This window comes from Marmota monax, unplaced genomic scaffold, assembly GCF_021218885.2.
Source record: "Marmota monax isolate L192 unplaced genomic scaffold, Marmota_monax_Labrador192_F-V1.1 WCK01_AAM20220418_F8-fsc00186, whole genome shotgun sequence".
Lineage (NCBI taxonomy): Eukaryota > Metazoa > Chordata > Mammalia > Rodentia > Sciuridae > Marmota > Marmota monax.
The window spans coordinates 612306-639425 of record NW_026694725.1 but is presented as its reverse complement, the minus strand read 5'-3'; the positions used below and the strand labels follow the sequence as shown (position 1 = coordinate 639425).

At 42.7% G+C, this 27120-nt stretch overlaps 1 non-coding gene across 1 annotated transcript; it reads right to left on the bottom strand.

Moving 5' to 3' along the window:
• Positions 1-19401: 19401 nt before the first annotated feature.
• Trnam-cau (transfer RNA methionine (anticodon CAU)) lies at positions 19402-19474 on the bottom strand. Its single transcript has one exon. It is a non-coding gene; the product is annotated as a tRNA-Met (tRNA).
• Positions 19475-27120: the final 7646 nt, after the last annotated feature.

Genomic DNA, 27120 nt, shown 5'->3' with positions numbered 1-27120 from the left:
TCGCAATTCACATGAACTTAAGAAATTACAGGGTGTCTCCAATTAATACATGTCCTGATGAATTCCCTTGATTCAAACAAGGAATCCTATTTGTCAGGGAAATTCTAACCTGATCTGAATGATAACCCTGTCTATGGTGGTTTCTTGTTATTCTAAAAGATTTTCAAATATAACGTTGAGAATCCTTGGGAGACAAGTATGAGGACTGACAGGACAATGGGAATAAATCCCTTTTTCAAAAGAACAAATCTGTGTCATTAGTGAATCCCCCTCCCAGCTCTCAAGTAGGCTGCTCACTGATAAGAACTGAACCGGTGCCACCTTCCAGACAACCACGCCCTCAAAGGCAACCACTGTCCTCCTTTCTGTCACCATGGATTAGTTTCGTCTGTTCTTGAACTTCATTTGTACTGTTTTGTCTGGCTCCTTCTCCTTAATACAATGTTTTTGTGATTAATTAATGTTGTTTCATAACTGTACATTTTTTAAAAATTTTTTGAGTGGTATTTGATTCTCATCCTCTTAAATGAGCCCACCTAAGATCACTGAAGTTGAGAAGGAGAGACAGGGTAAGAAGAGAAGCCCCTCTCCAGCTTTCCAAGTGGATTTCAGTAGGAATGTGTTCACGAAAAGGCCTACAGGATTATGGTCTTCAACATCTAGGGCGCTTAAAGATCAAAATCCATCTGGGCACCATGGTGCATGCCTGTAATCCCAGTGGCTTGAGAGGCTAAGGCAGGAGAATCACTAGTTCAAAGCCAGCCTCAGCAACTTAGTAAGACCCTCAGCAACTTTGTGAGGCCCTGTCTCTAAATAAAATATAAAAAGGACTGGGGATGAGCTCAGTGGTTAAGCCCCTCTGGGTTCAATCCCTGGTACCAAAAACAAAGCAAAACAAAAACCCAATTTATGTAGCTTTGCCTCTCTTTCCTTACATCTCACTCCTGCAGATATAGATTAGCATCAGTTTGGAGAAACGATCTTAGGTCCAGCCATTGCAAGGCAGGTAATTCATTTAGGTTTGCTCACATCTGACCAACTCCAGTGCCTACCAGTGATGCTACTTAAGGATCAGGAAATCCTTCCTGAGGAGCCCTACCAAGGTAGGTTTGCCTCTCTCACTGAATTAATAATTCATGGAGAGAATCCTTGGAGTGATTTAAACATAGAATTTACTTGGTTAACATCTTGTGAAGTTAGAACTCTGAGAACCTTAGGGAGGGAGAGCCAGCCGTCTCCCTCTCCTGAGTTCGGTATTTTTGAGAATCTCCTCTCCACTGCATCAGGAAGCATTGGTGGCTGGGAGCCAAGACCATTTGGCAGCTCTTGAATCTCTGCGCAGCACGCCTGACAGGGCCAGTGGTTGCCGAGGGGTGTGAGGAGCAAGGGAGGGTGGAGCTCAGATTGTTCATGCTGGGCAGTTGGCAAAGACATTCATAAGGCTGGGACAATGCTCCTTGATCAATACAGACAAGGAGCGAGGTACAGGACAGTTTGCCTGTTGGCGAGTCCAGTCCAGACCTTGTTGTTTGTTGGTTGGTACTAACTGTCCTGGTGTCTAGCAGGAGACTCTCCATGAACAAAGATGTCCTTTTCCCTGTAATTATGGTCATTTTCCTTGGCTTCACGTTGACATGGTTAGGGAGCATGAGAAAAAAAAAAGGCTGAGAAAGAGTTGAATAAACATGGAGAAGCATGCTCTCTACCTCTTTTGTCTGGCTGTCTGGACATATCTCTTTCACTTCCCTTAAAATAAAAAGTGAGAGATTTGTCTGTTCCGATACAGACAGGGAATCTGTGAATTTCATGCTTAAGAATTTCCAGAGGGAGCCCCACCACTGAGATATTAATCTCTTGATTTGCAGCCCTGAGAATTCTCCCAGAGCCTGTGAGATCATTCTCAGTTTGGTTCTCCTCTCTCAGTGGAGAGCTGAGTGCCAGTAGATGGAGTCTAGGGCACAGAGCCGGCCGGGATCCTGTGTCTGAATGGTTTGTGGCATCAAAAAGCCAGCTGAGTTTCTCAAATGCCCAGTCTTACTTCTGACCATAAGGAACTGCCCTCCCCAATAACAGAAGTACACTTTCCAAGAGGCAAATTAGAAAGGTCCTTGTAAAGTGTTTATAGAGATCTGGGTAAGATTATTCAAATGCATATAGAGCAGTCCCCTAATAGCCCACCTCACAACATATCTTTGAGTTTATAATTAAAGACAAAAACCCAAATGTCCTAGCAGATCTCAGAGCCTCAAGGGATACAATCAGCAGTCTAGGGGACCAGAATGGAAAGATGGGGTCTCTCCAGGAGGCCATATGTGGGAGGAGGGCCTGACTGTGCTACTGGGCTCTGCCCAGCTGTCAGGTGTGGAGGTAGCCAGCAGGAGGTTCCTCACCTCTCAGTGATCAGCATTCATTGCTGATATGAAGCCAGCTGGTCAACCCCCATCCTTGTGTGAAGAACTAGAAGATGGTGTTGAGGGTAGATGGTACCTGATTTTGAATAAGGATGCTTTGAGATTTCTGCTTAGATTCACTTGAAGAAGAGAACAATCTTCACGTTTAGGGGGAGTTTTGAGATGGGAAATGTTCCTTCTATTTCATGGAGGTGGGAACTAATGAAATCCAACTGGACAGTCCAATTAAGACCACAGGTGTGGTCTGTTGAGGGCTGTAGACTTTGCAGCTGGTGTGATGAATTCGACTTTGCACAGCCACCCAGAGTTAGAGTCTCATCCATTCTCTCAGGACCCTACTTTCCAACAGAGATTCCCTGATGCACTTTCTCTTGTCACAGAACATATCTCCCGTATCTCTGTTCAGAGAACCCACTGTGGGCCAGCAACCCTGAGAACAACTCTCTCCCACATGGTCCTCACCTTCCCCTCCTTGCTAGCTTCTCTCTGTTCTATCACTGACTTCTTGTTTTAGTTAGATTTTTTTTTTTTTTGCCACAATGATGAAAAGATCTGACCAGAACAATTTCAGTTTATAAATAAAAATTTATTGTAGGGCTCACAGTTTCAGAGATCTTAGTCCATAGAAGGCTGGCTCCATTCCTTGGGGCTCCAGGTGAGGCAGAAGATCATGGTGGAAGGAAAGCAGCTCACATGATGAACAGGAAGCAGAGAGAGAGACTCCACTCTTCAGATACAAAATATAGACCCCATAGTCCTGCCTCCATGAACCACTTCTTCCAGCCACACCCCACCTGCCTCCAGTTAGTCCCATCAGGGATTAATTATCTGATTAGGTTAAGGCTTTAGCCCAGTCATTTCTCCTCTGAACCTGTTTGCATCATCTCACGTGTGAGAAAGACACCTCAACATCCAAACTATAACATTTCTCCTTCACATCTCCCCTCTGTTGGAAAGTACAACCACCTTGCACTGATCATGTATTGTCTTGCTCATCATTTAAATCAAGACCAAAGATCCACTCTTCTAAGAATTTTTCCTGAGTTGATGCTCTCCTAGAGAAATATAAAATATAGAAACTCCTGGTCCTTGTTCCAGAAGTCTGACATTTATGTTTCTTCATCTCTGAGTCCCTGCACTCTTTGTTAACACCTGGTTTGATGTGTTTATCTGGATATAGGTTCTAAAAACAGCACAACCAGGTCTTCCAGTCAGGGATATGTAGGGCTCACTATCACAAGGCTCTAGGACATTTGGCTGTATCACTCCATCTACAACCCCTACCTGGTTGGGAAGCCCATGAGAACAAAGAATTTAATGGTGTTTTAACTGAGAAATAACTTTGGTGGAGGGGCTCAGATCTAACAGGGAGACCAATGACTCAGAAGGCATTTTTTTTTTTTTTTGCTGTGTGGCTTCTCTAGAGTCACTGAGAACTTGGGCAATCCCATCCCTTTCATTTTCTGTGCCTATCTTTCACCCCACCCAAGGCTACCTAGACATGGACCATGTCTCTGGACAGGCTAATGACTAATGGCATCAACATGGTTCTTCTTAATCTTTCTACCTTTAATCTGATGGCTGTCTGCATGCCGTGAGAGTGAGAGGAGAAAAGAAGAGCTGATGGCAGGCCCACCCCTTCTTTAGTGCCCCCAGCCCCTAAACTTGCTACCTGTCACAGAAACAAAGCCTTGCAAGGGAGATTGGAGCCTGCTGGCAGGTCTAATCCAGCTCTCACTGCTTAGTTGGTTGGGATTAATTGCCCCCAAATTATTGGATTGATAGGATCCCTTGGATGAGCAAAGTATAGGTTTTCCTGAGATTTTGGTCTTGGCTGTCTTGGATGCTTGTTGGAAGGTTTTATGAGGATGAGCAAGACTGAGGAAGGACAGAGTAAACATTAGGAACTGGAAGAACCCGCCCTAGAAGATGATTGCTGCTAGATTGCGACTCCTTGGGTGTCTGCCCATCCCCCAAGAGATTAGAAAAGTAACCCTGGCAGCGTTCAGTACTTACTGGGAAAGCGGTTATCATAAACATGATTTTTTTCTGATGACACTTTCAGGACACATTTATCACCTTTTATAGAATGACATCCAGGAGTTGCCAAGTTGCAAGTCCCCCAGTGAGGAAGAGGGGGCACATTCTGAAAGTTCTATAGGTGACTAAAACCCCACTTGGCATTTTTCTTACTGCCCAGAACTAGGGAAGTAGAAGAGTCTGTCATCTCTGCAATTGTTCCCAAGTCTTTGGCCAAGTCGACCTTTCCTTCCCAACTGGGTTGTAAAAGAGGAAGGCAAATGTTAAATATTAGCCTCAATACCCATCCAGATAGTCCCATCTGAGAACCAATAAAAATTCAAGAGGAACAACTGTGAGATCCCTCTCTTTATATTTTATCAGTCTCTCCCAGCATGTCATGTGTGTGCAGGTATGTAAGAAAAAGGAGGGGAGATGTCCTGGACAGGGCAGTGGGCCATCACCCCATCTCCTCCTGTCCATAAGGTTTCCCCTGCATCATTTCCCAGCAGAATGATAGACTCTCGCCAGCCTCCTGCCCTCTAGGGATGGTGATGAAAAGATCAAAGGAGAGAAGGTGATAAGAAGGCAGTAGACAAATGCAGGAGATTATGGTCCTCCCAACCATTGACTCAGGGCCTTTCCCAGCCGTCAGCCCTCATCCTGCCAGCAGGGCCCAAGTCTGTGCCTCCCACAGTTGCTCGATTTAGAGATCCTGCGGAGGAGTCCCCGCTGATCCCTCGAGACCCACGGGGCTATTTACAGCTCTCCGGTTGTCTCCTCCAAGCCCGGGACTTGAGCATCAAAGCAAGTAGGGAGCCCCAGTGGCTGCTTTTCTCTGTCCCTTTTGGGGGTTAGGAGCTAATTCCTGCCCCAAAGCCTCTTCCCTCAATCTATAGCACAGAGACCCTCAGACTGTCAGAGGGCAGCTCTTTGCAGGTCATTTCTGACCTCCTGACCCCAGGCCATGGAACCTGGTCCCTTGGTGATATACTCAAAGCCATATGGTAGGCTTTTGGCAAAGCCCACACCTGAACCTAGGCTTCCTGACTTATGATTTTGGGCTCTTCTATTTTAATCTTGTATGTTATTTTTGTTAATGAATAAATAAGAAAAAAATATTTTTATACCCATATACCATATTAATGTCAAACCATCTAAACCAGCCCCAGGAGAGTTTCACCAAAATAGTGGAATTCTTGGCAGGAATCAGGAAATGCCACCATTGTGGTATATAAGTCAGGACAGCTCAGTTCAGCTCTAGATGCTATTGCTCCATCCACAATCACCTGTGCAGATTTGATGTTAGGGTAATAGAAGAAGAAAATTTTCTGTTTTTTTCAGAAGAGTAAACATTGGCAATTTGAAATGGCCCTCAAGGACCCTGAAATATCTGCCCCAACCCCTCTGCTGGTTGCTTATTCTCTTTTCTGGCTTTAGTTCTAGATGCCTGGGTCAAGCGCACTCTGTTATTTTGGAGTAGGAAATTATTGACCCATAACACAAGCCCATAATAAATAGCCTCATGTCATAAAATGCAAGCCCTCCACAGCAGCCCTGCTTTTGGAAAACATGAAAGCATTTGCAAGTTGCTACCCAGAATATATTTGGTATCTTGCTACTCCCTCCCCTTCTTCTGAAGTCCAGGGTATGGTCTAGTCGGGACAGCCCACAGCCTGGTAGGAACTGCAGTGAGCCCCTCACCCACAGGCTGATGGCTCTGGAAGGCTCAGACTCCTGAACCTCTGATGATGGGTGACTGGGCAGGGGATGAAGGACTGACTGGCACATGAAGGGACTGAGCTGGAGGAAAAAATGGACATCTATGCAGAGCTGAGTTCCACTCCAGTAATGAGCCACACCTGCCAGGTCCACAAGAGTCTTTTTAAAATTTTTTATTTGTTCCTTTTAGATATACATGACAGTAGACTGTATTTTGACATGTTATATATGCATGGATTATAATGTATCCTAATTAGGATCCCATTCTTGTGGTTGTACATGATGTGGAGTTCCACTGGTCAGTATTCATATATGAACATAGGAAGGTTATATCTGATTCATTCCTCTGTCTTTCCTATTCCCATCCCTCCCCCTTCCCTTCATTCCCCTTTGTGCCTCCCCATTGTGTGTTAGTACAATATATCTATATCTGAAAGAACATTCTTTCAGTTTTTTGGGATTGGCTTATTTCAAATAGCATGATAGTCTCCAGTTCCATCAATTTACTGGAAAATGTCATAATTTCATCTTCTTTATGGCTGAGTAGTATTCCAAGTCTCTTAGACTGAAACCTGGCTTTTGAGATAAAGGGGTGGGAAGAGAGCAGAATGTTCCCTGAATGCACTTCTGTATTCAGGTCCACCAAAAGTACCCCAGGAGGAATACACAGTCTCTTGTAAGATAACAGCAGGATTGATTGTGCAGCAGTGGAACTTCTTTTACTCCAGTGGTTCTGCCACTTGTTTGATCCCTGACGAAGATAGAGGATAACCATTCCCTCTGTTCTATGTCACTGTAACTACATCTGAGTTATCCTTAGGCCTGGCAGAGAAACAATCAACCTGACTATTGTGTGGGAGGAGTCAGAAGGCCCCATTCCCTCAAAAGCAAATTTTCTAATGCTTCAAGTTCTGTTACGAGTGTTACATCTTTCTTTCTGTCTTCCAGCTATAATGCAAATCCTTCTGAGCAAGATAGCACTGCCAAACCATGCACATTTTAGTATGAATGGGTTTCTGATGGATCAGGGAGCAAGTATTTACAGAAAAAGGAGAGGAAGAGAGGGGGATGGTCTTAGACCTTCATTTAAGTGAGGAAAAATTTTAAAGAAAAAAGAAGATGCTTAGGGAAAGAATTGAAAGAGTAGGTCAGAACTTGTACAAAATGGAGCACAAAAATTTGAGTTGAAAGATCAGGATGCTGCCTCCAGCTGGATCTCTTATTTAGCTAGGGTTTCTTTGGAAACTCAATTTCATCATCTATTCGGTGAGATTAATGATGCCTACCTCACTTGCCTACCTCCCTGGATTGTTACCATGATATGATTCTGGGAGAAGTATGCAAGAGCACTGTCAAGTGTAAAAGGCTCACCGAGGTCTGCGCTTGCTTACTGTAAGCTGCCCCCTCGCTCTCTGCCAACCCCCTCTTCTGGCTCTCTGCTAGTTCTTTCACGGACCTGCTGTTGGCTGAGCTACTGACCTGCAGAGAGACTGCAGATAATACTCCACCTCCTGCATCTCGCCAACCTTCCAGCATCAGCATCCCCCTGGACAAGACCTGCTACAGCCTCAACCCCCCATGAAAAGCAACGAGTGGAGCCCCCAATGTCAAATTAGGGGCAGCAGGCGCCGAGCAGTGTTGTTGCTGTGCAGAACAGGAGGGATGGCAGAAGGCAGCCCCAGGGGGCATAAATGCCTTGGCTCTGAGCCTTGCCTCTACAAAGGGCCTGATCTATGTCTCTCCATGGCAATGGCTGAAGAACAGAGTGGGCTGCCAGGGCGTGATGCTGGGAAGGAGGGAATTTGCCAAACTCAACTCTGGAACCAGTCACAGTTGCCATCTTTGGGAAAGGAGAAGAGAAGCATTTATGAGACCTAGCCCCAGGGCTGGGCAGAGAGATGGGGAACAGGGGTCTCCCCTGTGGCTTCTTTTCTGAATGGAAATTTGTGAAATAGGCTAAGGCTATCCCCAGTATCCCTGGACCATACTGAACAAGCATCTACAGAGAGAGATTTTCTTTTTTGTTGTTGTTGTTATTGTTGCCTCAGATGTTATTTGAGATGAAATATACTTGGAAGGTCTGCAAAAGACCAGGGCATTATCTTCTATTTCAATAGCTTTTCTTTCTACCCCTGCTAAATGCACCCCCCAAATATATCAGAACCAGCAAGTTCTCTCATGGCTCTAATTTGGAAATGGAGCAGGTCAAAAGAAAAACCCAGTTCAATGAGTTTATCTGAGGAATGTAATGTTATAATTATTTAATCCATTTGGAATTTATTTTTGTATTCACTATGAAGTAAAAATAGAAACAAGAGAGAAAGCTCCCCAATTTGTCATAGATTGTACCCTGATATAAAACAAACAAGAAAATGTCATATAAACGTATATAGAACCAGTTTCACTAGAGGTTTAAAAACTCTCATAAAATACATTTGGAAAATTCACTATTATATCATTGGTGAAATCTTGCTGTTAAGATAGCTGTATGTTTTATCTTAAACGTAGAGGATAGAACCTGGAAAAGGAGTTTGAAAAATAGGAACACAGACAGCCTAGAGGTTTTGGGCCCATCCAAGGGGCCACTGAAGACCTCTGTCAACCTCACAGAGAAGTGCTAAGATGCCCCTCAAAATTTGAGAATCAGGCAACAGGAAACAGATACGGTTCTGATTCTGATAATGCTAAGTGTGATCAGAGATAAGCTCCAGGACGACTCGATGATAGGATTAGATGGGCTCTGAACCCAGTTTCTGGGCCAAGAGAGCAGTCCTTCATCACCTGCCTGGGCCATGTGACAGCCTGCTTGACCAGGCTCTCTTCTCATCCCATCCCCCACACTACAGCCACTTTGTGTATTTGGAGGTGGAAATCCTATCATACTCTTTAAAAAAAAATTTTTTTAGTTGTAAACAGACACAATAACTTTATTTTATTTATTTATTTTTATGTGGTGCTGATGATTGAACCCAGTGCCTCACATATGCTAAGCAAATGCTTTACCAACTGAGTTCCAACCCCAGACCCTATCATACTCTTAATCAGGGTTTACTAGTTTTCTAACACCTATACCAGATGTCAAATGTAATTATATATCTCTGACTAGTGGGGACTTTTCAACCCTCATCTCCCTGATGCAGGTCAAACTCCTTAGTGAGGACACAGAGCTTCATGATCTGGCCTCTGCTCACTCTTCTAGAATCATCTTTTACTACAAGAAAAGATTGTCTCCTCTACAGGAGAGACAGAAATGTTTTCTAATTGTACTACGCCATTCTCAGTTTCTCAAACAAGTCCTGCTCTCTCTTAACTCATTGTTTTGTCATATATGATTCCCCTGGACTTGAGTTCTCAGACTGAAATAGGGGAAGTGGATCAGCATATAATTACATTATAATAAGTATTGTGATAGCTTCTCTCTGCTGTTGGTGATGTCAGATGTCTGGTCTTGACAGCTATCATGGTACTTATTATAATGTAATTGCCTGCTGATCTACCTCCTTTCTAGAAGGATTGTCATCTAAGGGCAGGGGGGTATATTTTATCCAGTTGCATAGTCCCAATTTCACAATGCCTGAAACAAGGCACATGCTCAATACAGTTTTTTATACTTTATTGTGCCCAGTAGTTTACCATTCCCTGAAAATCTCACAGTACATTTAGTAAAGACAAAATGGTTTTAACTGTCAATAGGTACAGACTAAATAACCATGAACTTGATAGGAAAACAAAAAAGCTGTGGGAAATGAAGAGGTTAATTCAAGTAGGAAATGCCATTAGTAGTAGCTCTATTATCATTTAGCTTAGCCACTTCATTCCTTCATTCTTTCATTCTTCATTTGAAAACAAAATTTAATAAATACTCTAGCAGTCAGAATAAGCTAAGTTATACTGCAGTAACAAATATCACTCTAAATTTTTAAAAGTTTCAAACAACAAAAGCTTATTTATTGCTTAGGCTACATCTCCAGCATGGGCTAGTGGGTGGTAATTCTCCACGTTGTCTGAGGGGGATTCACCATCTCACAGTGTCACCATCTGGAGCACATGGGCTTCTTGGTTGCAAGAGCAGAGCTAGCTGGAAGGTCTTATACTAGCTCTTCCATGTTTCTACACAAATGTGACACACATCATTTCTGCTCCCCAGCCCACTGACCAGACTGTTCATGTTGCATCACCTAACCAGAAGGAGGCTGGGATATATGGGGAGCTAAAAACAAATGTTTCATAAGAAACACATCTACCATGTTCAAGATATTTAGCTAAGCACTGGGAACAAAATAATTAAATATGTCCTCCCTTATCTCCATCATGGAGTTCATAGTCGTGGGATAATAAGGAGTTTAATCACATACCTAGAAAATTATAAGGCAGAATGTTCTGCAAGGCTTCTTGACTACAATGATCTTTGCCAGAATGATCCTTCCTCAGTGAGCCAAATTTTAGAACCAAGCTCATGGAATCCTGTGCATTTACTTGTCTCTTTGATGTCACACCCAGATCTGTGCAGTGACCCTCAAGGCGCAATGTTAGGGCGAATGGTCACCCTGGATCCTGGATGCCCTCAGTGTCTTCCTGTTTGGGACGCAGGGTCCTGCTCTGAGCCCAGTCTTCCCTTCCCTTCCCTTTTCCTAGGCAAGCTTCATCACTTTTCTCAGGAATGGATTGTCTATTTCTTTGCTAAGGGTAGCTGTCAGCCTAATAAGAAACCATTATATTGAAAAGCTTCATATTATCTTGAGAGGCTAAGAATGAAACCAAATCCCTCTCTAATACCAAGGAATGAGACTCAGGAATATCATGACAGGAAGGAAAAAGTGCCATGAGAATACATGAATGAACATTGTTCAAGTCTGGAACCTATTATATGTGTTAAGACTCATGGCAAAAAGGCAAAGTGCCACGTATGGTCTTATTTTCTTGTCTTTCTCCTCTTTCACTCTGCTGGTAGCCTCCCACTCTCACCCTCTGCCAATTGTCAGGTGACCTTCAGTTATTACAAGACATTCAGGTCTCCATCAATGCCTGACCTTCCAGAAAGGCTCTTGTTTCACACTCTGTCTAATCCTTCCTTTCCTCCCAGTGAAAACTACCTGTCCTGAGTCTCCTTTCTCCTCAGATGACCTGTGCACAAAGGATCGAATAGAACTGGCCTGGCCAACTGGCCAAACACCGAGAGGCAAAAGATTATTTGTGGGGTTTCAGGGCCCAGAGCTGCTCTAGGTAAGGAGAGAGAGGTCTGGCCAAGTGAACAGCCAGCTGGCTCTCTTGGCTGTGTCTTACCATCAGCTCTCCATCTCATAGTGATCTGGTAGATGACTGTGTTTGAAAGTCATGGGGTGAGGAGAATAAGGACCACTGAGGGGCTACCTTGTGCTTCTCTTATGTTAGCAACAACACAAAGAGGGCTATGTGATTGACAGCCATAAAGATGTTTTTTTCCACTGCCAATTTCCTACTTAAACATTCCCCTTTCCTATATACACATTGAAATTTTTGCCTGCCAATGGGCAATAGCATTTTTAGAAAGAACCACTCAGAAGGGGCCACGGGTGATACAAAGGAATGAATGCTAGTGGCTGAACTTCAGGCATCTCAGTCATCTGAGATTATGTCAGTGAGACGTAATTTATTTCCATGAATGGGGACCTCCCAGCAAGTCCAAATGCATAAAGCAGAAAGCTAGCCTTAACCTGTCAAGGAAGCATACCTGAGGTTTCCACAGAATACAAAGCCATGAAGCTAGCTAGTATTTTGCTACAGTTCATAGGAAAATAACAATTTATGGTGAGCTTAAGATTTACCTAGGGAAGAAAGTAGAAGCCAGTTATTGGGGATTTTCAAAGAGCAGGTTTAAGAGCTAAGATATTAAAGTCTACTAACTCAAACAAATTGTGAGTTGAAATGACAATGATTCACATGGCACTTAAATAGTTGCTCAACTTCTCTGACCCAAACCTTTTTTGCAGAATATTTAAGTTCGATGAGACCTCAGAAGTTAATCTAAGTCAAATGCCCAATCATCATAGGAATCAAAATAGGAATCCCCTTTCTACACTTATGAGAAGTGCTCACTCAGCCTCTCTGGATCACAGTCAGAAATGTGTATTCTTACTTTGAAAGCCACCTCTTCCACTGGAGAATCATCTCAATTGATTAATTGAACCATTGCTTGTACCAATGTCTATGCTTCTAATTTGTAATTTTTTTTTCAGTCACTTACGTAAACACTAGAGATCTTATAACCATTTTGCTTAAGAACACTGCCGAAGGTGGTATGGTTGTCAGGGGGACCTGGGAGGAATTTGCAGACATATTATTGTTCCTCCAGTATCCTTCCAGAAGCTGGCCCTCCTATCAATCATTTTTGTGTGTTAGCATCTCACTTTCTCTACTTCCCTCTGTATTTTTAAAAAATTTTATTAGTGCAATAAAATTATACATAATAATGGATTCACCGTTACATATTACATATACATGCACACAACAAAATTTAGTCACTTTCTGACTGCATCTTTAACGTTCTCCACTGATGCTGTTATGAAAGTACCTCTAGCTATTCAGTTTTTCTTCTTTCTTCTCTTTACATAATGCAGCTCTATGGACTACAACAGAGAGATCTTAAATGACAATGAACTCAAATATAATTGTTTCATTCTCATGTGGCAGTCTAGCTGCGGTCTTGGCCAGCACACCAGCTCTCTTCCTCCACAAGCTCACTCAGGGACTCAGCTCCTTCTTTATCTTGGCTCTCTATGGCAAAAGCTCAGCTGACATTTAGTGGCACTCCAGAACGCAGGAAGCGAGAGGGCAGCAGACTCAATTGGGGCACATGAAGCAGGAATCACACATATCAGTCCCATAGGTGAGGAGGATTCACCATTCCACTGGTGAGAATCTAGTCATCGGGCCCTGCCTCACCGCCAAGAAGGCTGGGGAATGTAGTTCCTGGATTGGAATGGACTTGTTCCGGGAAGAAAGAATAAAGGGACTTTAGAACCTTGCAGGGATAATTGCTAGTCTGCCATGCCACACGTTCTATGTCATTTTTCCTTCTTTTTCTTTCCTTTGCAACTTGTTTATTCCCCTTTATTACCTTTTCTTTGTCTTTGAAGTAGCCCTATGTAGAAATGGTATGCATGTGTGTTTGTGTGTGTGTATGTACACATGCATATACCATATATATGGAGTGTGTATAGATGTAGAGAGTGCATATATTTGTATATGTACTCCCATTATATGTGCATATATGAATATGTATACACACATATACACTGATGCACACGTAAGTACATGCATATGCAAACCTACATCCCCCCCACACACACTTGCACACACACACACAGGTTAAGCTGAATTTGCAAAGTACCTGCAGCCTGTGTAGAGAAATTACCACCCACGCAGTACCTCCCTGGGTTCATTCTTTTTCTGCCTCTTGGTCTGTGGTTTTGTCTTTCAGTGGGGCCTCCCTTCACCAGAGAGCCCAGGTGCAAAGAAGGTGGGGCTTCTGTGAGCTCTAAGCTATGCGTTCAGCTTCTGAGTGAATGGGCTCAGAACTGACACTGGGAAAGAAGGAAAGGATCATAAAGGGAAGAGCCCTCAGCCCTCACTCTCTTCTTTGTTCTTGGTGGGACTTGATCCCCTGCTATTCAACTCAGCAGCATCCAGGCTCAACCATCTGACAGAATCTGCTTGTGCTCTGATAAGCCTAATCCCTTGGGTCAAATAAGCCATTCCTACCACTGAAATATCATTTTGAAAAAATAGACAATGGATTGCCAAAGAGAGAGATTATAGAATCCAACTTGGAAATTCAGGCAGTAGGGAATAAGTTAGTCATGTTCCAGCTATTATGCATGCAACAAATGTCTGAAATATTTTTTAAAATTGTTTTGGAGGGTGGCAAGGAATGGAGTACAAAGATGACTTCTTTTTAAATTCTCCAAAATGTTACCTGCATAAAGAATGAACAAATGTCAGGGACAGGCACGTCTTGGATTGAACTTCAAGTGAACTGATGGCAGGCCTTACTGTTCTGAAAATATAAAAATTGAAAGCTGCCAGGGCTCAGAGCAGACCATGCATTTGCATCCTATTTAAATAATGTGCAAGAATCTTTGGTTGAATGAGGAGTTTTTAGCCTTGTCAGAGAACTTTGGAAGTAGTGAGAGTGGAACTGCCAAGGATACCCAGGGGCCGTGTCACTCGTCAGCTTGACACCAGCCCAAATGCCCCCTCTGAGATATCCCCAAGCCTGTTGGAGAAGAGCCTTCTATGTTCCCATGGCCAACCAGGTACACCTGGCGAAAACTTTCTCCAGGTGCATCTGGTCTGGAGAGTGGTACTTGAATTTTGAGGCAGAATCTCCTTTTGTCATCTGCCCAGGGAGTTAAGCTGCCGAGATTCACATTTTTACCAAATATGCTCTGCCACAGTTTTCTTCATATCTGCAGTGACCCAAAGCCTGAAGCCCTGAGAAATATCAGCATAAGCCCGAATAAGAAAAAATTGCACACTGTGGACCATCATGCTTGTGTGGGCAGTCATCCGAGTGTGCTCTGAAAAATGGCATTAAGGATCAGTGGCCAGGGTAGAGGATCTATCCAAAGGGGGCATCTATACAGTATGTACACAAAGCAAATAACAGATAATCACCAACCCTAAAATGAACTGATAGGGAAAACTACCTGTATACACAAGGTAGAGAGAAAGGACAGAAATTTTTTCTCATTTCTGATGTATATTAAAGGTATTGTTAGTATTTTTTTTTGCTTGTATCCTGATAACTGTAAAACATGTACCTCATCAAATAGCTTAAAACTACTTCTTAATACCTTGGCCCTATACCTCAGGATTGGAGAAAGGAGGTATCATTTAGGACAAGTAAGAGTGTACCTGAAACAAGACAACATGCTTCGTCCCTAGATGAAGATAATTTTATCAATAAACGGACCCTAGTGACACATTAAAGGTGACTACAAATTATGTGATACTCCTACAGTTCCACAGAGGCATCTATTTCCTTTTCCTGTCAGTCTGGGTGTCCTGTGATTACCTTGGCTAATGGAGAACAGGGGAAGGGATACTGTGCTACTTTGTGGCCTGGCAGGTTCTGCCTTCCTCTCTGGGATCTGATCAGCCATATGAAAGGTCCAACTGAATTGAATGATGCAAGGGAGAAGGGAAGGGTGACCTCAGCATTCCAGCCACTCCCACCAGGTACCTCGCATGTGAATGAAGTCATTGGATGATCTAGGCCATACCAAGTTCCATCTGGGTTCCACTAAATGACCCCGTTGAAGCAGAAAAATTGGCCAGCTAAACCCTATCAAACTCTTAGCCCACAAAATAGTTTAAAAAGACTGGTGATTGCTTTAAGTCCAATAATTTTCAAAGTAGCTTTTTGCCAGCAATATATAGTCAGAAAAACCATATGTATCTTTGTAACATTGAATTGGAAAAAGTGATCAATTATGAGTCCCACATGATGATAGAGATCATATTTTTCTATTTTTAGAGCAAGGGATGACTGGTAAGAAATTTTTGGTTTTATTTTTGTTTTTTGTTTTGTGGCAGTACTGGGAACTGAACCCAGGGGTACTGTATTACTGAACTACATCCTCAGCCCTTTTTAATTGTGTATTTCAGTTTTGAGACAGGTTCTTGTTGCTGAGCTGGTCTCAGACTTGCCATCCTCCTGCCTCAGTCTCTCAGGTTGCTCAAATTACTGGTGTACACCACCGTACTTAGCAATGACTGCTCAGTTTGAGAGAGGCGGAGAAAACTGTCCCAGAAAGGCAGGAATCCTGGATCACCAAAGCTAAAATAAATAGCAATATGCTTAGATGCTCCACAGGAAGTACAGAGCCATGAGCAGGTTAGGTCCTGCCACATCCCTCTGTGACTACAGGCAGCACCACCCTTCACCCACACTCCTGAGGCTTCGGCTTTTCCACTCTGACTTCCCAAAGTATTAGGCATCAGCCTTCCTTTTGAAGGCAAAGCCATCCAGGAATACGTCTTTTGCTTCTGAGAGGAGAGCCATTGAGGCTCCCTTGCTGGCCTTCTGAGTGACAAAGCCTGCTTCTTACAGTGAAGTGGGGATGGGCTGTGGAAGGCTGTTGAGCAGTATGGAATTATAGCAGTTCATTTTCTAAAGTGCTGGGAGACCTGGGGATGAACCTCGGGTAGAAGGGAAAGCCTCCAGCTCAGCCCCCTCCTCAATGCAATTCATCATGCGTGTGACAGGCAGGTCTGTGGACAAGAAGGGCACTTTTCCTGCCAGTACACAAAAGCAATCTCATTGCCTCTGATCTGCAGCATGAGGGCCACTGAACTCCTTTAAACACTCTGACGGTAAACAAGGAGCCCTGGTAAATAACCAGCCCTTTCTTTAGATATGGTGTGATGACATACATATCTGGGGGCAGAGAAGGGGCATAATGGGGGCTTCAGTCCCTATCCCTCTCAGCCCGTATTTCATTTCTCTAAGAGCAGGGGTAGTTTGCAGGGAAGGTAGTTTGCAATGTGAGTGAGATATAACTATTTTCTTTCTTGTTCTTTTCTAATGTATCCTAGAAAGATTCTGAGGAATAAGAGGAAAATGTTTGCTTCCTGGTGAACTGAGGCCAGCAGACTGCTTATGGCCTGGGCAGAAGACCAGGCAAGATCCTGGATGCCATCCTGATTGTCACTGCACAGATTAGTCACCTCCTGCCCAGCCGAGAATGAGCCCTTGTGACCCCACTGAGACCACAATACCCCACAATGGAGTACAGAGTGCCAGCGAAGATTCATCCCTGCTCTCATTCCTCCTTCTAGCTGCCAGCCACTGATGACCTCTCTGAGAACGTTCTCTCCTTTCTCAGACCCAGTTACAGACAGTGGGGAATGCTCTGACTTCAGAGACCTCTTCTTGGCTTCTAGGTGCTAAGTCAGTGGATAAAGGGTAACCAGAAAATCCTATTGAGATTCAGGGAGCTGTCCTGCAGAGCTGGCTCTGTATCAGGTCTGATCTGATATACACTTATTCTAGAAGGACCCTTTAAAAGAGCAACTTAATGTCCTGCAGAGATTCTTCCCTAAAACATATTCTCCAAGTGTTCTGGGAAGTGTCTGACCAGCACACCATCTTTACTTGCAAGTTATGCAGAGGTAAGTGAAGCTTGTATGTTGCCTTTCCTTCCCACATCCACTTCCTCTCCCTGACCATAAACACACTGAGGTTTGTGATACATCATGTTCAGAAAGCTTTTGGTGGATCCACCATTTTGGCACTACTGGGTATTTCACCTATGAACATCACACACACACACACACACACACACACACACACACACACACACACTTTTGCATGGGGTGGAGGCAGAGCTCCCTCTAGTGGTCAGTGCCTTCAGCCTCCCAACTCTTGCTGCAGGAAGCTGCTGCCCAGGAAAAGGTTTGGGGTAAACTCAAACCCCATAATCTAAAGCAAAAAACCAAAACAAAACAAAACTTTGTTTTTTTTAAAAAAAAACAGAACTCCCTTTTTTGCCACAAAGGGTGCCCTGGGATTACCCCAGTAAATAAATTCCCATCTTTCTTGCTCCCCATTTCCTGCCCCCAGTATTGGGTCAACAGACCGTAAAGGACTGACAAGTAAGTGCCTACGCAGGGCCTCAGTTTCTCCATTTTTCACATAAGAAAAATAATTCTTTCTGCTGCCATTACCTTTCCTTCTAATTCTTTGTTGGTATTTTCTACAAGTCCCTTTGATTTCCTTTCTCCACTCTCAGGATGGTCTCTAGAAAGTAAATCTCGTTCTCTGTTTAAAACTCACCTGCAACACAAAGTTATGACATGGGCAGGTATCATCCCTTCCGAACGAGTAGGCTTTGGAGAGGGAACATCCTAAGAAGATTCTAAGGAATTTATTTTTTTATTGTGATGTGGCAAAATATCCCTTCCTTCTCCCTTTCCTCCTTTTCTCACCTGTTGGGTGAAGAGTAACCGCAATTCCCATAAGAAGGCCAAGATTTGTCTGGGGTTGTGCTTTGGGGGTTTCCCACTGCCTTTAGAGTGAAGCTAGGTGCCGTGCCCCACCTACACCAACTGAACCCGCCCACCATGCAGCTTCCTCTTTCCACTGCCGCCTTCTTTTTCTTTTTTTTTTATTATTGGTTGTTCAAAACATTACAAAGCTCTTGAAATATCATATTTCATACATTTGATTCAAGTGGGTTATGAACTCCCATTTTTACCCCGTATACAGATTGCAGATTCACATCGGTTACACATCCACGTTTTACATACTGCCATACTAGTGTCTGTTGTATTCTGCTGCCTTTCCTATCCTCTACTATCCCCCCTCCCCTCCCCTCCCATCTTCTCTCCACTGCCTTCTTTTCCCTAGGCCCTGCTGCATAGAACCACGTGGAGCTACAAGAAGATTCCTGAGCCCTGTTGTCCTCCAGGGTCCACATTTGTGGCTTCCTCAGCTCTTGCCCTATTCTCTTCTGTTCTGAGAACTCCCATGCAGCCATTCTTGCCCCCAAATCTTCCCTGTACCCTCAGGCAGGCTGAAGGCCACTAAGGTACACACGCTGCCCTAGCATTCACCATCTCCACTGCAATTGCCTGTTTGCCTGTCCATCGAGGCACGTGTGGAACATATCACAAATTCACAGAGCAGAGAGGAGCCCACAAACCCACTGAATCCAAGCTAGCCATTTTCAGGCAGAATCTCACTTTTTCCTTAAGGAGCTTACAGAGAAATCAGGTCTGCAACTTCTTACCATAACATAGTGTATGCCTCATGACCTTCTAACCAGCAGACCCCCTAATGTCACACTCAAATTACATTATTGCAAAAGACCATTATTTGGGAACAGAGGTATTTTATCACCTTGAAGATCCTAATTCAGGCCTAATGTTTCTAATCCCAGGCCTTTGGTTTTCAGGAAAAATTATCTTTTTTTTTTTTTTAAAGAGAGAGAGAGAAGAGAGAGAGAGAGAATTTTTTAACATTTATTTTTCAATTTTCGGTGGACACAACATCTTTATTTTATTTTTATGTGGTGCTGAGGATTGAATCCAGCGCCCCGCACATGCCAGGCGAGCATGTTACCTGCTTGAGCCACATCCCCAGCCCAGGAAAAATTATCTTAATCCCTTAAAATTGCCTTTCTGGAAATATAAAAATTGGAGACATCTTTATAGATTTTCTTTTCTTTTTTTTCTTTCTTTTTTTTTGTGTGTGAGAGGCAGGGGGGGGGGGTGCTGGGGATTGAACCCAGGGCCTTGTGCATATGAGGCAAGCACTCTACCAACTGAGCTATATCCCCAGCCCCATAGATTTTTTTATGTTGGAGAATATTGCCTAAAAACATCCTGTTCTCATTTTTAAATTTCTCTTGCCATTTCCCCACAAGAATTACATGAAGAATATAAGTGTTTAGTATATATGAACAAGGAGGGTAATCCTCAGACCCTGCTCTCTGGATTGGACAGAGGAATAGCTGGGCAGACAACAAGATGCTTTCTTCTTGGTGAGATAAGATCAGTGACATATTCCTGGGAACAATCTACCATCCCTCATCTTGATGTTTTTACTTCAAACTTCAACTGTTAAGGCAAAGCTGTACTTTTTATTAGATCATGGCAACCAAGGAATAGGTTCAGTATGGATCCCAAATTTAGGAGTTTCAATATTTGAATTTACCAGCAGTCCCCTAAGTTTCCTATTTTTGTAATTTTGTTGAGCTACAATGTACCCCTACTGAAAAGCACTGAGTTTTCCTCTTGACAAAGTCCAAAATCTAACTACTCTTGAAAGTCAGCTATGTTAAAATACTCCCTAGATTTATCAATTGGCTGTTTCATGATTGAAAAATCACAAACCTGAGTTGTAGTCCTGGGGCAGGCTGAATCCCTCCCACAATAGGTGATCTGGGGAAGGATCTTTAATAGCTCTCTCTTCAACAACTAGATATTGACTAGATATTCAAAAGTCTAGATATTGACACAAATAACTTCTCTGGAAGAAACTGCTTGTCACAGAGCCTGGTAAATACTTGCAGACTTCAGGGATTGTGGTTGGGAGAGTCAAGATGCCAAGATTCCCTGTTCTGGCCCATTGAAGAATAAGTAATGTACAAAATAGGTGGGTGGCCTTATCAAATGTACTTTCTGTAACAGAGATTTTGGGGTTGAAAAATGGAGACACTATGGCTTGGTGATAATATCATAAAACTTACTTATATAATTGTCTCCTTAGTTCATGCATGCATGTGCACACACAGACACACACACACAAGGCTGGAATGAGTCACAGGCTTTGTTGTCAAAATGACGAGAGTATGTGGTATTCAGTGGAGCCAAGCAAATCCAAGTCAGGGCAGATGCCTTGCTGAGGGATGCCCTGGAAGCCGTGGGTGGGGAGAGTGAAGCTTGGGATGAGGAGAATGTCCCACAGAAGCAGCAGATGAGCTCCAGAGTCTGCTGCTTGGGGTTTACCAAGCTATTTGCCTGGAGGACAATTTGCATTCTTGTGGCAAGCGCCTTCTTGCATCTTTCCTCACTCAGACAGTGCCTTTGGCTTGGAGGGAGGAAGAGACTTCACTGGAGGAGACTCTGGCAATTCCAACAGGTCCTGTGAGCAGATTTCTTCCAGGGAGTGCTAAGTGCACCAGCACCGAGGGGAGTCAGAATCTGCCAGCTGCAGGGGATATTTTTGACTAAGCCGTTGTCTTCATCTGGGTAGCTATTTAAGCCAGTCATTTATAGATAGCAAATATTTATGTAGACTTTTCATTTTTAGTGTGAAGATTCTATCTCCTTTGTGAGTCACTTTAGGATCGTACAGTGTTTTCCCTCATACAACACACACACACACACACACACACACACACACACACACACACGCACTGGGTTTGGTTCATTGGACCAATCCAGGAAACCACAGTATGCTTTCTTCTTTGGACATCCCAGCGGGGCTGCAATGGAATGGATCGTCTAGTAGGCAATATTTCATTTGGGTTCATTCAAGCATTAATTGTTCTGTGGTTTCTGACTAATTTCTTCCTTCCCTTTGGTGCAGCACATCCTTTCAAGGAGAAAGAGGTTTGAGGGTTACTTGGCGGCTTCACAACTTCCATTTGCTTAAAAATGTGGAAACACCACCTAGAATCAAAAAAAGGAAAGAGAGAAAGGAGAGTGGCAAATGCAATCTCTCCAGGGAAATGAAGTCTCCCAAGCCCACATGTTCCATGCAAGAATGTTGGGTCTGGGCCAATCCTCGAAGCCAGATCCACAAACAGCGCCTTCCATTTGGGCACACAGATGCCTAACATCCAGGACCCAGGACAAAATATATCAGAGTGGAGCAAAGGAGGTCTACAGAAATGATGAGGAACAAGCACCTATGCCCAGCTTTACTTTGAAATATTTTTGGATCCCTTCTGAAAGTAGATGTTCTGAGTAAATTCTAACATAGATGTTGGTCTATGGTTAATGGCAGCCATATTTAGCACCTAGTTTTTGACAGGGAACAGGATGATCATGTGTATATTTGGTTGATTAATATTAAAATGAACTGTTAGTGTCGATTATTTCTGACCCTATCAATTTATAATTCATGATCAGTCATTTGAATTAATATAGAAATTGGGTAACTATTAATACTATTTATTCAGTATATGTAACATTGTAAGATTAAGCAGCTTACTTGCATTAGCTTATTCCTCACATTTCTCTGAGGCAAACACTAATGTTATTTCTGTTTCCTAACTGAGGCTCCAAGAAGCTAAGTAATTTGCTAGAGTCACACACAGCTGGTTTCAAAGTAGGCTGTCAGACTCCATAACAGAGCCTGATTTCTAAACTTCAAGCTATCCTGACTTTGGCCAATTAAAAACCATAAGAAACAGTTCTTAAAGTAACTATGGCTGCCTCTCCCAATGGCTCTAATTAGGCTGTTGGTTTTCCTAAGAGTAGGAGTCAGCTTCTCATTTTCTTTTTTTTCTTTTTCTTTTTTTCCCCCTTCAAATGCTCAATAAAGAACTGTGCACAAATTAGCTAACATTGACTTGTTCATTTATTCAGGGAATCTGGCCAATAGTTGACTCTTATCTCTAGCCATCTTTTTATTATATATTTATTTATTTTGATAACCGGAGATTGAACCCAGGAGCATTAACTACTGAACCACATTCTCAAAGCTTTCTAGTTGTTGTTTTGAGACATGGATATGCTAAGTTGCTTAGGACCTTGCTAAGTTGCTGAGGCTGGCCTTGAACTTGCAATTCTCCTGCCTCTGCCTCCGGAGTCCCTGGGATTACAGGTATGCCCTACTGCATCCAGCAGGCTCCCACTATCTTGCTAACTACTGATCTCCTTCATCATCAATTGCTACTTGTTCTGTTAAAATGCTAAGACCGAGATTTGAAGATGTGCTTGGGTGTTGATAATTATTTTTCCCAGATTGCTGATAATATTGACAAAGAAGGAACTAAAGGTGACTTTTAAGTAAGAGACAAATAGCAAGTGTAAGTTTATTTAGTGTAGAGAAAGGGAAAGAGAAAGCAGAAAGTGAGGAGGTAGGAGAATTAAAGCAAACCATCGATAGAGAAGAAAGGATCAGGGAGAACTCTCTAACTATAGAATGTTTCTATGAATGACAACTTCAGCATTTGATACGCAGACTTATGACATTTTATTTGGATAACTTAAGCTTACAACAACTTGGCTCTGAGTCTAGGCAAAGGAATGAAAACTGAGCAAAGAAATTCAACATTAAGAAATCCAGGAAAAGACTGATGGAGTCAGCGAGTGGTTCACATATGCTTGCAGTAAAGACTAGAGAGATGCATTTCACATCCAGCCCCTTTTCCTCTCTCACAGAAGGAACCCCCTTTCTCCACAGGGACAGAATACTTTGGCAGAGCACTTTGCTGTCACTCTGCTGGGCCATATTCTCTTGACATTAAATGACAGTGCTCACCCACACATAAATGTCAACTAGACAGTCCATAAATATTTATTGAGTACCTGCTTGTGCTGAGCTTAGGAAGATCCAAGAGACATGCATTATGATGCCTTCCATATAATCTAGCTGGAAAGGTCCCAAAACAAGAATGGCAAATACATGGTACAGATCCTATTCTGGTTCCTGCTTTTCCTTGCAGCCGTTATCTTAAATCGGTTGTGATGCACATTCTCACTGAATTAGGATGCTGCCTCAGAATCCCCACCACAGCATTCCATGCAACTCCTACCAATCATTAAGCCTTGTGCTAAGAAAAGAAAATATATCCCATCCCTGACCAGGACTATCACAAGTAGAGCAACAACAATCTGATACAGAAAATTATTCCATGATAAATTATATGGTATAATGAGGAGTTCAGAGGTCATGGAGATTATTTAGGGCGATAGAAAATGGACTTGAACTACATGTCAGAGGATGGAAATTGTGTGGTTGAGATTGGTGTAAGCAAAGGAGGCCTACCCCATGAAAAGAACATGGACAAAGACCTAGTGGTGACAGAGCAGGCCCCACATCCACACAACTGACAAGGGACACAGGGGTCCATCCCTGGTGGTTGCTGAAAGGGAGATGAACCACTGCCTAGCAACTATTGATAAACATGGTAAACTAAGGAGGGCTGGGAAATGCAGTCAGATATCAAAGCAGAGCTTGAGGCTACCAGTCTAGGGGACCATTAGATGTGCCAAATAGAAATGGTGAGCTTCCAAAAACAGTATATGGGGAATGACTTCAAAGTGCTGAATCTTCAATGGAAAACATGCTGGAAAGTGTAAGAGATCACAGGAAAATGAGGATGTCTTGTGGTTTTCTAATACAGAGAAGATAGAGCCTCTGAGGGCAGGGCAAAAGGTATTTACAGTTGTCTTCAAAAGGTGGCCTGTGACCAGCTGTTTTCATTTCCCCTGAGAACAGAATAAAGAGGGTAATCTTGTCGGAAGAGATAGTAAGAAAAGACATCAGAAGCACTTTAGGATATCTTTGGAAACCGGTTTGGATGTTTATAAAAGAGATACATCCACAAATTTGGACTGTATTATGTACAGTTCTATCTGGAGGCAGAAAGTAAATTAAATAGCCCTGAAAAGCCTGTTCCAGGCAGGACACTAAGGCTGTAAGCAGCAGGCAATCAGCTAAGCAAAGCTGTATGTGGCAGATGCTTCTCTGTCCACTATTTGATGTCTTACATGCTGTCTTCCCTACATCTTTCGCCCCCAGCTGTAACCACACCACTGCTCATATAACTCCACAAGAACAGAATGTAATCTACTCCTGGACATTGGGCGTCTCCTAAACAACTCTTCCTTGGTTTCTTTTACTAACAACTTCATCCTGTAGGCATGTGAGTCAGGTTCTTTGGCTGGAAATGAAATTAACTGAATGGTGAAGAAACCAATTTGTCCCATTTGAAGAGACAGAAGTATCTATGGAGGATATGTTCATAGAACTCGTGGAAGAAATGGTGTAGAAGATAAAGTTGGGAAGACTTCAACAGGTTGGTAACTAACCACTTGTTCTGAACATTTAAGGCAGCATTTACATTTAATTAAGACTTTGGATCCTGGTGTTCCTCACAGAAGAACCAATTAAGAGTATAACTGCCCGAACTCAACTTCTTGGAATTCTGTTCTTGATTTTCATTAAGAGATCTTGAACAAAGAATTTAACTTTTATTCTTTAAAATGGAGTCAGGCTGAGCATCTACTGAATTATCTAACAGAATATTTTGGAAAGAAATAGTAAATGGCCTAACTGATCTAAGAACTAGCAAGAGAAATCTCCTGTTGGTCCGATGTTAGACACCAGGAAAAAAAAAAAAAACAGAAAAGAAACAAAAGATAAAAAGTAGTAGTGGTTGAGCCACTCAGGTCTGAACATATTGTAAAAGTCTGGAGGGCAGACTCACTCAGCAAATTAAAGGTATAAACAGATACGAGGAGTGACAGGACAGCCACCACAATATGACCACAAAGTATTTTAACATGAAATATTAGTGCTTGCAAAGGAGATGATTCTAAAATGAATGGGAGATATTCCCATTCTCTGGAAAGACCCAGAAAGGCCTGGGGTTCTGTATATTTGTGTGAATTCTGATTCCACATGGGACATGAAAGGATGCCACTTAGAAAACGTGGAAGACCAAGGGACGTACAGAGAGAGAGAGAGAGATGGTATAATCAAGTTGACCCGGTAAGATTCCTAGGCATTCTTCTGTGATTCTGGGGATGAAACCCAGGTCCTTGCACATGCTATGGCGAGTGTTCTACCACTGAGCCAAACCCCGCCTTTACACACTCTCTGAGAGAAGGTAAAGGGAAGTATGAGAATTAGCTGAGGAATGCTTTCTGCCCTTGGGATGTAGAAAAGTAAATGTTTCAAAAGGAACATGAAAAGAAGTAGGAAATACGACGATGAAAGAGTCAAGATATTGATGCTGAAGATTCAAGAAATCCTTAAACACACATCCACAGTGTTGTGTTGAAAACCTTATTCTGACTTGTGCACAGAGAGTAATGACTGCCAGTGCTCTCCAAATAAAGTGAATGGAAAATGTGACAGCCCCAAAATGAACCTATTTATATTCCACCTTGAGCTGGTAACTGGGTCTGCCCTCTACATCTCCTTTCCCTTGAGCTAGAAGTAGCATTTCCTTTCCCATGCCCACCTCCCCTTCCACACTAGCCTGTGCCAAACCCCTATTATTGGAGTAGTCAGAAGTCCCAAATAGCATCATCTGTGAGTCCCCATTTGATCCATTAATATTTAAACTTCAAAGGATTCCAGCCATTCTTTTTTTTTTAACATATTTACCTTAGATACAGCATATTAATCTCCAGGATATATAAAGAACTCAAAAAATTTAACACCATCAAAACAAATAACCCAATCAATAAATGGGTAAAGAAACTAAACAGGTACTTCACAGAAGAAGAAATACTAGTGGTCCACAAATATATGAAAAAATATGCAACATCGCTAGCAATTAAAGAAATGCAGATGATAACAACCCTGAGATTTCATCTCATTCCAGTCAGAATGGCAACAATAAAGAATACAAGTGACAATAAATGTTGGTGAGGATGAGTGAGGGGAAAGGGTACGCTCATACATTGGGTGGGACTGCAAACTGGTGCAACCACTTTGGAAAGCAGGATGGAGATTCCCCAGAAAAACTGGAATGGAACCACCATTTGGCCCAGTTATCCCACTCCTTGTTATATGCCCAAAGGACTTAAAATCAGCATACTACAGTAACACATCAATGTTTATAGAAGTCTCAACCCATAACAGTTAAGCTATAGAACCAACCTAAGTTGTCATTCAACAGATGAATGGATAAAGAAAATGTGGTATGTATACACAATGTAATATTATTACTCAGCCATAAAAAATGACTTTATAACATTGCCAGTAAATGGATGAATATGGATACTATTATTAGATAGCTTTACAAAATTTATGCTGGGTGTTTCTCTCTGCCTCTTCCATTACGGAGGGATAGGTATGGTACAAGATGATCCTATTTATCCTGTGACTGGTATTTGGTCCAAGAGCATATCTTCTGAGGGTGAGGTAGGTATATGCATGGAATTTAGGGCTGTCCTCTGTCCAGGCCCCCTGTGATATACATTCTTCTCTTGTGGCCTCCTCTCTTTAAAGTTATGAAGATCTTGAAAGTTGGTCTTTACTGCTACAGCAACTCCTACATTCTGTGAGTAAAAGACAGAGCTCTAGAACAGCAATGAAGATTAAAGGACTTCAAAATCTCGCCTGGGTGGGTAGGTGGGTGGATAGATGAGGTTCTATCGTTCTAGTTTTATTAAGTGTCTTAGTCTTCCATGGCTGCTATGACAGATTGCCACAAATTTGGTGAGCAGATTGTGGAGGCTAGAAGTTCAAAATCGTGCAAGACTATGCTCCCTCCAGGTAGCTTTGGGGAGAATC